Source organism: Pseudophryne corroboree, chromosome 3 (assembly GCF_028390025.1).
Source record: "Pseudophryne corroboree isolate aPseCor3 chromosome 3, aPseCor3.hap2, whole genome shotgun sequence".
Taxonomy (NCBI): Eukaryota; Metazoa; Chordata; class Amphibia; order Anura; family Myobatrachidae; genus Pseudophryne; species Pseudophryne corroboree.
This window is the reverse complement of record NC_086446.1, coordinates 84,461,957-84,476,044: the sequence shown is the minus strand read 5'-3', so window position 1 is coordinate 84,476,044 and position 14,088 is coordinate 84,461,957. Positions and strand designations below refer to the sequence as shown.

General features: G+C 42.1%; 1 protein-coding gene across 1 annotated transcript in view; it reads left to right on the top strand.

Annotated features, from left to right (window-relative positions):
• The window catches only part of LOC135057187 (uncharacterized), an 826,406-nt gene that overhangs the window by 731,258 nt on the left and 81,060 nt on the right, over positions 1–14,088 (top strand).

Sequence of the window (14,088 nt, the reverse complement as noted above, 5' to 3'; positions counted from 1 at the left end):
TTGATTAATCATAACACTCCATTAGCCATAGGAGAACTTAATAGCGGCACCTCCACCAATTCGAGGTTTTATTGATGCTCTGGTGGCAGGAACATGTTTCCTGATTACTGAGTCAATCACTCTTTTTAGGAATAGTTCATCCTGTAAGAAAACTTTTCTCAAGTTATTATGTGTTTTTGTATTAAATTGCTGAGTCTTCTTAAATAACAAACATCTTCAGAATTAATAGGTAACCAATTGTATATCATATCCTAAGGACATAGTGGCAACTAACATCCCTGTTATGTATGATATCTCCTTTAGCCTTTGAATCTACTCCTGGTAAAGTACATTTACTAAATCACAAACTTTAATGAACATCCTATGTAACCATTACTATTTATATACCTAACTCATTATATCAAGCACATATAGAAACATTAGGTTTGTATATGGTAACAAGCCTTTCACATTTCCTTAAATCAACCTTTCCTATCTGCATAAGTTTCCTGTATTATTGACCTATTCATTTTCACTAAATGAAATACACTCCATATGTGTAGCTGATATTATCACTAGTAGTTCTATCTTGAAATACTGTTGTATCTATACACATGTACCTGTTTCACTATTATCACAACTCTGTAAAGTTTTGGTAATCGCATCAAATGTAACTTACATAGAGAACTTTGGTCTGTTACTATACAATGCTAGTGTCTTTGTATACATATCTAACAATTATAATAATAATAATAATTAGCAATAACATTTATATAGCAGCATTAACCAAAATCTTTCCAACAATTAATGGTATTGCTGGACTGGATACTCCTCAGAATAATATCCTAAATTATTAAATTATCCATACATTAATCTATACATCTCTCTTCAAGTGGCGTATAATACTCACAACCACGTTTATCAAAGGGTGTTCATTACACCGGTCATAAATCGCTCTGGATTTCCTGCTTAGAAAAGAGGAAGGAAGGGTCTTATTGAAATAATTCCCATCCACAATAATGGATGAGTACTCATACCTACACCACACGTCTGCTCGCTCTCTCTTCAAAGAAAAAGAAATCAAGTCCTAATGCTGTTATAAATAACATCGCTCCCAGTACTTTCAAAAATGTTAAAAGTTCTGTAGGATATTGGCTTATAAGCACATAGTCTATTATCAACAATCATTTCCATCTCGATTGAAGGGTTCATTCAAATATAACTGGTAGTAACAGTAGTAAAAGTCTCTGTATCTCCATACAATTGTTTTTAGTTTTAGGTTCCTTTAAGCTCTGGTCTCTGACCTTTTCATTTCAATGCAGGCTTATGGATCTAGGTGTCCTTCTTCTGCAGCTTTTGCAACGGCTGTATCAGTAGTCAGCGGTACTTGCCAAGGACCATCCTATGCGATCTGTAATGGAACCGAAACATAAGCAACTGCTCACCATAACTCTCAGTGATTTGTCCTGTGCCAGACTGAATGTTCGTGTTGGTTACATATTCTTCCAAGGTTCTTGCAGCTTTTGATACTCTTGTAACTGTTAAATAATTTGTGTGACACATTTGAACAGTCAAATAATTTTGTAGTTTTGAATCAGTCTCTGGATAATATATCTTTGCCGGATTCCAAAAAGAATAACAAAAAAATTATATAGAAGAAAGACTAAGCAGAGGCTTAGGTGTAAATCTACCACTATTGAACCAACGATTGGACCATGCCATAATTAAAATTCTGCCATTCCTGTCTCTTTTGTAGATTAACAATGCTTAATTCTTTAAACCTTCCCTGTCAAATTATGACTTTTTATTCTCAACATTACACATATTAATTGAAATATATTTTCCAAACTCCTATAAACTCTTTCTACCAGTAAAGAAACTTTACTGCCTTTGAAACAATAGACCACACATCTGGCCTTATTATTCATTTCTCAAATAGTGCAGCAAACTTCGTTGCTTTACTTTACCCCTTAACACCTGTTACACATACTATAGTTTTCTTTATCACCATCACTATCCCTCTCATTATCACATCATTTGTTATTTTGGTCAAATGCCAGAACACAATGTATATTTCTCCATTAAACTTCATCCTACTGTAGAAAGCTTGTGCAATCTATTTCATGCTAATTACCCTTAGATTTGCATAACTCATGACATTTCCCATAGCAAAAGTTGGCAGCAACACTTTATTATTACTAATACTAATTCACATACTAATTTCAGTTAACGCACTGTAATTCACCATCCCATTATCCCCTATGGATGCTAGAGAAAGTATTCTCCTGTTACTGTCAGTTTTTAAATGCAATGAAAAAATGCAATGTAATAATTATAATTGTCTTACTCATCCACATTATATTCCCTATACTCCCCACTTTTGGGGGTGAGGAAGACAAGTACGCAGCTGTATCATAGTTGTATACTGTCAGACACATCATACAGAATCTACTGCTTAACCACAGTTCTAAACATAATTTTTTTGTTCTTGCCTATACATAAGTTGATGGTTTGGCTCTGACTGTGTATCCATAATGTCTTATTCATGATAAAGTGTAATATTGTATTACCTTCTATAATTTCTTTGGTTATGAATTTGAATGCATGCACATAGCACTTACAAAAAATTACTGTATTCAGAGATTTATCATCTGGTCATACATATATATCTCTTAATAAAGGTGTACCAAGGCTCCACCCTCTGAGGGTTTAACTGTCTTTGGCCTAGTGCCAAATAATGACCTAGGTAGTTAAATTTGTCAGCACACCGTTGAATTTTGTCTTGCGACACCTTGTGTCCTGTTCTGCAAGAAAACACAACTGTTTAGTATCTAACACCAACACTTCAAATAATTTATAACACCATAGTAGATCATCCACATATTGGGTAAACCATCTGTAGGTACAAAAGAATGTAGGTTATTTTTGCAAGTACAAAGAAAGATTGTTTATAAATCTTTTGCTTAATCTAGTCCAATACAGTGTAATCTATTTCATCAACATCAAATTTTTCTCATTGGGTAGTCTGTATTCTTCCCATAACTTACACACAAGGTTAGTAATCATACTACATCAACATACTATACATTTCTTTGCTTATCTCAAAATATCTCTCAGACTGGCCAGTCCACTCTTCACAAGATCTACGTCTCTCATCCACACTCATTACTTGCTTCCATGCACAACTACAACTTTCCTTGGACTGCATCCATTCTATGGAATGCCTTGCCATACAATCATTCCCTGAAAACTTACTTATTCAGACAAACTTATCAAATCCAAGAATCTCTCACATTATCTGTAGAGCTTTTCTATACAATCATACCCCCACACTTTCTGTCTACGAAACCTGGTTCATCACTGCATATTGTGCAGTCCACTAAGGACCTTTGCAATCTGGAGGACAACTATGCACTAGTTACCATCTCTCCTTGTATATCAATGCCTATCCTTTGTTAAGGATTTTAGCAAGCATATCCGTTACCTTCATTTATAGAATCACAGGGCAAATGATATATATGTATGCTATGTATCCAACTGAATCTGTCCCTACTCTATACTTTCTTTCTGGAATCTGTAGAAATACCTCATCCGTGATACAGTATATTTTACACTGTAACTTACAAATTAGGTTTCTTCCAAATAAATTTGAAGAATTGCCTAAAAGTATGTTAATACTGGAATCGTAGTGATTAATTGCTTGTAGCAATCTGTGATTTACAGTATATACTTTACAGAATGATACCTTTATCTTTCCCTATGATTCTAGCTGCAGCAGCTTTGAAAACTCCCCCCCCGTACAGCCCACCTCTGAGAGGGATAAATCTGTTTGCAGCGATGGGGCGTAGTCTTCTTGACTGTCTGCCAGATGCAGATCTGTTAGCGATAACACTGTTAGCGCTGACATTTCTAGCCTGTATATGCTGCTGGGATTTTTCCTGATTACAGTTATGCTCCTGTAACTACACCTTTTTTATTATTGGCAGCTCTCTCTACAGACTATCTGTTTAAGATATCAGTTTACTAAATTAGTTCTTATCTTAAAAATAGAGTAGATCGTTTGTATAAAAAATATTTAAAATTACAAATCATTGTCTTCCAACAGCATTTGTAGCGCAAAACATATCTAGAGTATTGCATATACTTATTATGATCCATCTCATTAGATGGAGAAAAAAAAGTCAAAACTCAATGCACACTTTTTTTTTCTTTCTCTTCACTACGTCATGGCCTTATGCAGGAAGACAATAACAAGTAAAAAGGTTTTGCGCTGACCTCCTGGTGGAGAAATTTCACCTAGTTATTTAATTTCTTAAAGGTATATCTAAAATGATGCCACTGCTGCTGCCCAGAATGAAGGGTATTTGCACCCCTGCATTGGAAAAAAACAAGAAAAAGAACAAAGATGGGAGCGCTGATGGTATCTCTTAAAGACACACCTTAATAATTAATTATTAATACTCATCACCAATGCAGACTAAATAAAATAACTTTTTTATTTTTCCACATAAGAAAACAAAAAACACAATAGTAACATTAAAATGCTAATGAGGTATTGTTCAGATGAAAAAAACAATGGAAAACACCTAAAAGAGTTTCTATCTAATTTCCTTTTCCCTAATAAAACCTTTCAAGCTCTATTGTAGATATTGCACATAGGCCCTCATTCCGAGTCGTTCGCTCGGTATTTTTCATCGCATCGCAGTGAAATTCCGCTTAGTGCGCATGCGCAATATTCGCACTGCGACTGCGCCAAGTATCTTTGCTATGAAGATAGTATTTTTACTCACGGCTTTTTCATCGCTCCGGCGATCGTAATGTGATTGACAGGAAATGGGTGTTACTCGGCGGAAACACGGCGTTTCAGGGGCGTGTGGCTGAAAACGCTACCGTTTCCGGAAAAAACGCAGGAGTGGCCGGAGAAACGGTGGGAGTGCCTGGGCGAACGCTGGGTGTGTTTGTGACGTCAACCAGGAACGACAAGCACTGAACTGATCGCACAGGCAGAGTAAGTCTGAAGCTACTCCAAAACTGCTACGAGGTTTGTGATCGCAATATTGCGATTACTTCGGTCGCACTTTTAAGAAGCTAAGATACACTCCCAGTAGGCGGCGGCTTAGCGTGTGTAACTCTGCTACATTCGCATTGCGACCGATCAACTCGGAATGAGGGCCATAGTTCTTATTTATTACCAAAGAGTCCCCCGAGCGGATCCGGATGTTAAGTTGTGCTGGCCAAATAGGGATACTGTATCGTTTTTGCACATATAATTGTATCTATATTATTTTCTAAATAAAGTTCTTCCACATGTGCTACAGTGTAGCAAGGTATAATCAGCTGATAACAATGTCCACTCGTGAGTGTTATGAACAAAGAATCCCTAGCACACAGACCTTTTGTGGATGGTTTACATGGGTCCCACGGCACTGATATCCACTAATGCTGCCTCTTGAATACCTCCTACTGGACCTGCCAGCGTTTTACAACATGGGAGGAGGAGGAGGATTTTAGTCTGTGCACTTCATGTGGTCCCGTTACCTTACTGACGTCAGTGCTGTGTTGGATTCCTGTTCAGAAATAGTGTGCACAGCGGCACTCCGTTGAGGAAACTAGGAAAAAAGGAAATTAGATAGAAACTCTTTTAGGTGTTTTCCATTGTTTTTTCATCTGAACAATACCTCATTAGCATTTTAATGTTACTATTGTGTTTTTTGTTTTTTTATGTGGAAAAATAAAAAAAATGTTATTTTATTTAGTCTGCATTGGTGATGAGTATTAATAATTAATTATTAAGGTGTGTCTTTAAGAGATACCTTATGCAGGAAGGGGGGCACAATGAGTCTGGGCTGTTACAGCTCCGTAGCTCTCCGTGCTACACAGCATTGGAGACTGAAGGCTTTTGTTCTTATTTTACAGGGAAAAAAACTTTTTTCCTTCTTCTTTATATCGCAATACAATCCATATGGTATTAAACAATACCATATGGAAAACTTCACTTCATAGTTAGATAGTAACATCAGATAAACACATATTTCTAAGCATCCTTAGTTCAGATCTGCCAAAAACCAATTGAACACGGACATTCTCAAATCTTTAACTCTTTCTTTCCTCAGTTCAACACATATATAAACATTATTCACAAGACTTGTAAACATGAGACAATCACAGACAGAAAGTTTCTGTTAGACACAGATCTGAGAATATACTTAACAGAATAAACACTGAACTTTCATGTCCGACATACAAGAAACCATAAAACAAAATGATATACAGTTTCGCAAGCGCAAGGGGCGGATCATCTAGTACCATAGTTTTATAGTCTTTTTTCATAAGTTGGGCGCCCATAAGTTGAATCAGAGTTTTCACATTTCAATGTCGATACTGCGGTCGGTATTGGTTGATCAGGCCACACCCCACAGCATCCATCATTGAAATACCCTAACATGTACATGTTTTTGTTTTTCTCACATTTTCTGTAGACTGTACCCCTTGGTCACAGTACTATACAAAATCGGTGCATCTATGGAATATTTCTTCCATAACATGATATACACACTTTGGGTTAATCCTCCCTGCCCTTCCATACACAGAAATATTGGCTGTCATCCAGAGCAGCCAGCACTTCACACACGCAACACGTCTGTTTCTGAAAGTGACAGTACACCCTTAATTACAACTATAAACACAAAGCAACACACCTCTTTAGAGTTGCTCAATTCTTCTGTGCACAATAATCAGTGTTAATAAACAAGGTTAGCAAACAGACTCAGAATATACTTGGGACTCTAGTCCGTAGATTCCGTTTTTACCAGAATCCATATATGATTAAAACAATCAGCAGCTCTTTGTAGCACAGTATTACAGTATAAAATTTCAATCAAATTACTTATAATCAACTGTAACTTTGGGTAATCACCCTATTCTCATTTACACTCTTGCACATGTATGTAGCTGTCTATTCAAGAGGGAGGTGATCTATGGGGGTCATTCCGAGTTGTTCGCTCATTGCCGATTTTCGCTATACTGCGATTAGTCGCTTACTGCGCATGCGCATGGTACGCAGAGTGCATGCGCTTAGTTATTTTATTAAAAACTTAGCTGTTTTGCTGAAGCATCTGCGGCGCTTTTCAGTCGCACTGGTGTTCGGTAAATGATTGACAGTAAAGGGGCGTTTCTGAGCGGCAACTCAGCGTTTTCCCGGCGTTGGCTAAAAAACGCAGGCGTGTCAGGGAAAACCTGGGAGTGTCTGGAGAAACGGGGGAGTGGCTGGCCGAACGCAGGGCGTGTTTGTGATGTCAAACCAGGAACGAAACAGCCTAAGCTGATCGCAGTGTAGGAGTAAGTCTCGAGCTACTCAGAAACTGCTAATAATTATTTGTTCGCAATTCTGCTAATCTTTTGTTTGCTATTCTGCTAAGCTAAGATACACTCCCAGAGGGCGGCAGCCTACCGTGTGCAATGCTGCTAAAATCAGCTAGCGAGCGAACAACTCGGAATGAGGGCCTATGTGTTTTCACATTCATTTGGCCCTTATCTGTTTCTCACAGCATTAACGATGGGCCTGTAATACTGTGAGCTCAGATTGGAACACATCCAAACCCCGTGAAGGAGGCTCAAAGCATTCACTCACACAATTACTCATAGGGTGAAAAACAGAGGTTACTATTTTTTTGTCAATATCACAACTTTTGGATTAAATTTACCACATTTACATGCAACAACAAGGTCAGGTCCCTGAGTTATTTTCCTAGCTTAAACAATCTACTCACTCCTAATTCTCATATTATAAAAATAAATCACACAGACAGCTGGCAGGTATAGAAACACCATGTACTGACATATAGCACATACCATGATATTCTATACTTACCAGTGCTGTAATGATCCTGGGATATTCCTTCCGTCCTCAGCTGCTGTTGGTTGGCACCCCACTTTTAGAATTCGATGAAGAGATTGAGATTTTTAGGTCCAAAGGATCGAGCCCCCAAATTGTTTAATACTATTTTAACCATGTTGTTGTTGTTTGAATGCAAGAAAAAATGACCAAGGTAGGTGCTTAGGCACAGACCGGGTCACTGTTTTAATGCAGAGTTCATAATAAGAGATCTCTAATATAGAAGCCATAAAAAATATGTATATGTGCACACCATTCACAGAAAATGTAATTCATATGTAAACAGCCTTAGTATAGAAGCCCCATAAAAATATATGTAAATGATCCACAGTAGGTGCATCTAAAATTCACAATAATGGTACCTAAGGATTTCTACAATAAATAGTTCTTTTGCACTGACCGCACATTTATTGGCATGAAACACTTTTTTTAATATATATTTATATAACCTGGGACTCACAGTTTATTTAGAGTCCATTAAAGAATAGGGGAAAGAGAACAAAGAGACCCCCAAGTTCTCATATCTCCCTCCCTCCTATATTCAAGGGGATACTACGGGTATTGGAAATAATAAGAATTTACTTACCGATAATTCTATTTCTCATAGTCCGTAGTGGATGCTGGGGACTCCGTAAGGACCATGGGGAATAGCGGCTCCGCAGGAGACTGGGCACATCTAAAGAAAGCTTTAGGACTAACTGGTGTGCACTGGCTCCTCCCCCTATGACCCTCCTCCAAGCCTCAGTTAGGATACTGTGCCCGGACGAGCGTACACAATAAGGAAGGATTTTGAATCCCGGGTAAGACTCATACCAGCCACACCAATCACACCGTATAACTTGTGATCTGAACCCAGTTAACAGTATGATAACAGAGGAGCCTCTGAAAAGATGGCTCCCAACAATAATAACCCGATTTTTGTAACAATAACTATGTACAAGTATTGCAGACAATCCGCACTTGGGATGGGCGCCCAGCATCCACTACGGACTATGAGAAATAGAATTATCGGTAAGTAAATTCTTATTTTCTCTAACATCCTAAGTGGATGCTGGGGACTCCGTAAGGACCATGGGGATTATACCAAAGCTCCCAAATGGGAGGGAGAGTGCGGATGACTCTGCAGCACCGAATGAGAGAACTCCAGGTCCTCCTCAGCCAGGGTATCAAATTTGTAGAATTTAGCAAACGTGTTTGCCCCTGACCAAGTAGCTGCTCGGCAAAGTTGTAAAGCCGAGACCCCTCGGGCAGCCGCCCAAGATGAGCCCACTTTCCTTGTGGAACGGGCTTTTACAGATTTAGGCTGTGGCAGGCCTGCCACAGAATGTGCAAGCTGAATTGTACTACAAATCCAACGAGCAATAGTCTGCTTAGAAGCAGGAGCACCCAGCTTGTTGGGTGCATACAGGATAAACAGCGAGTCAGATTTCCTGACTCCAGTCGTCCTGGAAACATATTTTCAGGGCCCTGACAACATCCAGCAACTTGGATTCCTCCAAGTCCCTAGTAGCCGCAGGCACCACAATAGGTTGGTTCAGGTGAAAACGCTGGAACCACCTTAGGGAGAAACTGAGGACGAGTCCTCAATTCCGCCCTGTCCGAATGGAAAATCAGGGCCAACAGCATGACCACTTTCCATGTGAGATATTTTAACTCCACAGATTTAAGTGGTTCAAACCAATGTGACTTTTGGAACCCAAACTACATTGAGATCCCAAATTGCCACTGGAGGCACAAAAGGAGGCTGTATATGCAGTACCCCTTTTACAAACGTCTAAACTTCAGGGACTGAAGCTAGTTCTTTTTTGGAAGAAAATTGACAGGGCCGAAATCTGAACCTTAATGGACCCCAATTTCAGGCCCATAGACACTCCTGTTTGCAGGAAATGTAGGAATCGACCCAGTTGAATTTCCTCCGTCGGGCCTTACTGGCCTCGCACTACGCAACATATTTTCGCCAATTGCGGTGATAATGTTTTTGCGGTTACATCCTTCCTGGCTTTAGATCAGGATATGGATGACTTCATCCGGAATGCCTTTTTTCCTTCAGGATCCGGTGTTCAACCGGCATGCCGTCAAACGCAGCCGCGGTAAGTCTTGGAACAGACAGGGTCCTTGCTGGAGCAGGTCCCTTCTTAGAGGTAGAGGCCACGGATCCTCCGTGAGCATCTCTTGAAGTTCCGGTTACCAAGTCCTTCTTGGCCAATCCGGAGCCACGAATATAGTGCTTTCTCCTCTCCATCTTATCAATCTCAGTACCTTGGGTACGAGAGGCAGAGGAGGGAACACATACACTGACTGGTACACCCACGGTGTTACCAGAGCGTCTACAACTATTGCCTGAGGGTCTCTTGACCTGGCGCAATACGTGTCGAGTTTTTTAATCATGTGGACGACTTCTGGGTGAAGTCCCCACTCTCCCGGGTGGAGGTCGTGCTGAGGAAGTCTGCTTCCCAGTTGTCCACTCCCGGAATGAATACTGTTGACAGTGCTATCACATGATTTTCCGCCCAGCGAAGAATCCCTGCAGCTTCTGCCATTGCCCTCCTGCTTCTTGTGCCACCCTGTCTGTTTACGTGGGTGACTGCCATGATGTTGTCCGACTGGATCAACACCGGCTGACCTTGAAGCAGAGGTCTTGCTAAGCTTAGAGCATTGTAAATGGCCCTTAGCTTAGGATATTTATGTGAAGTGATGTATCCAGGCTTGACCCTAAGCCCTGGATATTCCTTCCCTGTGTGACTGCTCCCCAGCCTCGCAGGCTGGCATCCGTGGTCACCAGGACCCAGTCCTGAATGCCGAATCTGCGGCCCTCTAGAAGATGAGCACTCTGCAACCACCACAGGATGGATACCCTTGTCCTTGGTGACAGGGTTATCCGCTGATGCATCTGAAAATGCGACCCGGACCATTTGTCCAGTAGGTTCCACTGGAAAGTTCTTGCGTGGAATCTAACGAATGGGATTGCTTCGTAGGAAGCCACCATTTTTACCCAGAACCCTTGTGCATTGATGCACTGAGATTTGGTTCGGTTTTAGGAGGTTCCTGACTAGCTCGGATAACTCCCTGGCTTTCTCTTCCGGGAGAAACACCTTTTTTCTGGACTGTGTCCAGGAACATCCCTAGGAAACAGAAGACAAGTCGTCGGAACCAGCTGCGATTTTGGAATATTGAGAATCCAATCGTGCTGCCGCAACACTACCTGAGATAGTGCTACACCGACTTCCAACTGTTCCCTGGATCTTACCCTTATCAGGGAATCGTCCAAGTAAGGGATAACTAAAATTTCCTTCCTTCGAAGGGATATCATTTCGGCCATTACCTTGGTAAAGACCCGGGGTGCCGTGGACCATCCCTACGGCAGCGTCTGAACTGATATTGACAGTTCTGTACCATAACCTGAGGTACCCTTGGTGAGAAGGGTAAATTTTGACATGAAGGTAAGCATCCTTGATGTCCCGAGACATCATGTAGTCCCCTTCTTCCAGGTTCGCAATCACTGCTCTGAGTGACTCAATCTTGAATTTGAACCTCTGTATGTAAGTGTTCAAAGATTTTAGATTTTAGATTTAGAATCGGTCTCACCGAGCCGTCTGGCTTCGGTACCACAATAGTGTGGAATAATACCCCGTTCCCTGTTGCAGGAGGGGTACCTTGATTATCACCTGCTGGGAATACAGCTTGTGAATGGCTTCCAAAACTGCCTCCCTGTCAGAGGGAGACGTCGGTAAAGCCGACTTTTGGAAACGGCGAGGGGGAGACGTCTCGAATTCCAATATGTACCCTTGAGATATTACCTGAAGGATCCAGGGGTCTACTTGCGAGTGAGCCCACTGCGCACTGAAATTCATTGAGAACGGGCCCCCACCGTGCCTGAGCTTGTAAGGCCCTAGCGTCATACTGAGGGCTTGGCAGAGGCGGGAAAGGGTTTCTGTTCCTGGGAACTGGCTAATCTCTTCAGCCTTTTTCCTCTCCCTCTGTCACGAGCAGAAAAGAGGAACCTTTTGTCCGCTTGCCAACAAAGGACTGCGCCTGATAATACGGCGTCTTATTTTGAGAGGCGACCTGGGGTACAAACGTGGATTTCCCAGTTGTTGCCGTGGCCACCAGGTCTAAAAGACCGACCCCAAATGTCCCCTTTCAAAGGCAATACTTCCAAATGTCGTTTGGAATCCGCATCCCCTGACCATTTTACTGGTAGAATTGGACAACGCACTTATACTTGATGCCAGTCGGCAAATATTCCGCTGTGCATCATGCATATATAGAAATGCATCTTTTAAATGCTCTATAGGCAATAATATACTATCCTTATCTAGGATATCAATATTTCCAGTCAGGGAATCCGACCATGCCAACCCAGCACTGCACCTCCAGGCTGAGGCGATTGCTGGTCGCAGTATAACACCAGTATGTGTGTGAATACATTTTTGGATACCCTCCTGCTTTCTATCAGCAGGATCCTTAAGGGTGGCCATCTCATGAGAGGGTAGAGCCCTTGTTCTTACAAGCGTGTGAGCGCCTTATCCCCCCTAGGGGGTGTTTCCCAACGCACCCTAACCTCTGGCGGGAAAGGGTATACAGCCAATACTTTTTAAGAAATTATCAATTGTTATCGGGGGGAAACCCACGCATCATCACACATTTTATTTCTCAGATTCAGGAAAACTACAGGTAGTTTTTCCCTCACCGAACATAATACCCCTTTTTGGTGGTACTCGTATTATCAGAAATGTATAAAACATTTTCCATTGTCTCAATCATGTAACGTGTGGCCCTACTGGAAATCACGGTTGTCTCTTCACCGTCGACACAGGAGTCAGTATCCGTGTCGGCGTCTGTATCTGCCATCTGAGGTAACGGGCGCTTTAGAGCCCCTGACGGCCTATGAGACGTCTGGACAGGCACAAGCTGAGTAGCCGGCTGTCTCATGTCAACCACTGTTTTTTTTATACAGAGCTGACACTGTCACGTAATTTTCAACAGTACATCCACTCAGGTGTCGACCCCCTAGGTGGTGACATCACTGTTACAGACACTCTGCTCCGTCTCCACATCATTTTTCTCCTCATACATGTCGACACAAACGTACCGACACACCGCACACACACAAGGAATGCTCTGATAGAGGACAGGACCCCACTAGCCCTTTGGGGAGACAGAGGGAGAGTTTGCCAGCACACACCAGAGCGCTATATATATATACAGGGATAACCTTATATAAGTGTTTTTCCCCTTATAGCTGCTGTATGTTTTAATACTGCGCCTAATTAGTGCCCCCCTCTCTTTTTTTAACCCTTTCTGTAGTGTAGTGACTGCAGGGAAGAGCCAGGGAGCTTCCCTCCAACTGAGCTGTGAGGGAAAATGGCGCCAGTGTGCTGAGGAGATAGGCTCCGCCCCCTTTTTGGCGGCCTTATCTCCCGTTTTTCTGTATATTCTGGCAGGGGTTAAATGCATCCATATAGCCCAGGAGCTATATGTGATGTATTTTTTGCCATGTAAGGTATTTTTATCATGTTTTATTGCGTCTCAGGGCGCCCCCCCCAGCGCCCTGCACCCTCAGTGACCGGAGTATGAAGTGTGCTGAGAGCAATGGCGCACAGCTGCAGTGCTGTGCGCTACCTTATTGAAGACAGGAACGTCTTCTGCCGCCGATTTTTCCGGACCTCTTCGCTCTTCTGGCTCTGTAAGGGGGCCGGCGGCGCGGCTCCGGGACCCATCCAGGCTGGGCCTGTGATCGTCCCTCTGGAGCTAATGTCCAGTAGCCAAGAAGCCCAATCCACTCTGCACGCAGGTGAGTTCGCTTCTTCTCCCCTTAGTCCCTCGATGCAGTGAGCCTGTTGCCAGCAGGTCTCACTGAAAATAACAAACCTAAACTAAAACTTTCACTAAGAAGCTCAGGAGAGCCCCTAGTGTGCACCCTTCTCGTCGGGCACAGAAATCTAACTGGAGGAGGGTCATAGGGGGAGGAGCCAGTGCACACCAGTTAGTCCTAAAGCTTTCTTTAGATGTGCCCAGTCTCCTGCGGAGCCGCTATTCCCCATGGTCCTTACGGAGTCCCCAGCATCCACTTAGGACGTTAGAGAAATCTCAAATGACTGTATTGAGTTCTACTGACTCATTCAGTCCCTCAGGGAAAATGCTGTTCATCCTGAACATCCACAGGACTTCCTGCTTACACAGTTTTCGAAACCTATCACCCCCACGGAGTGTTC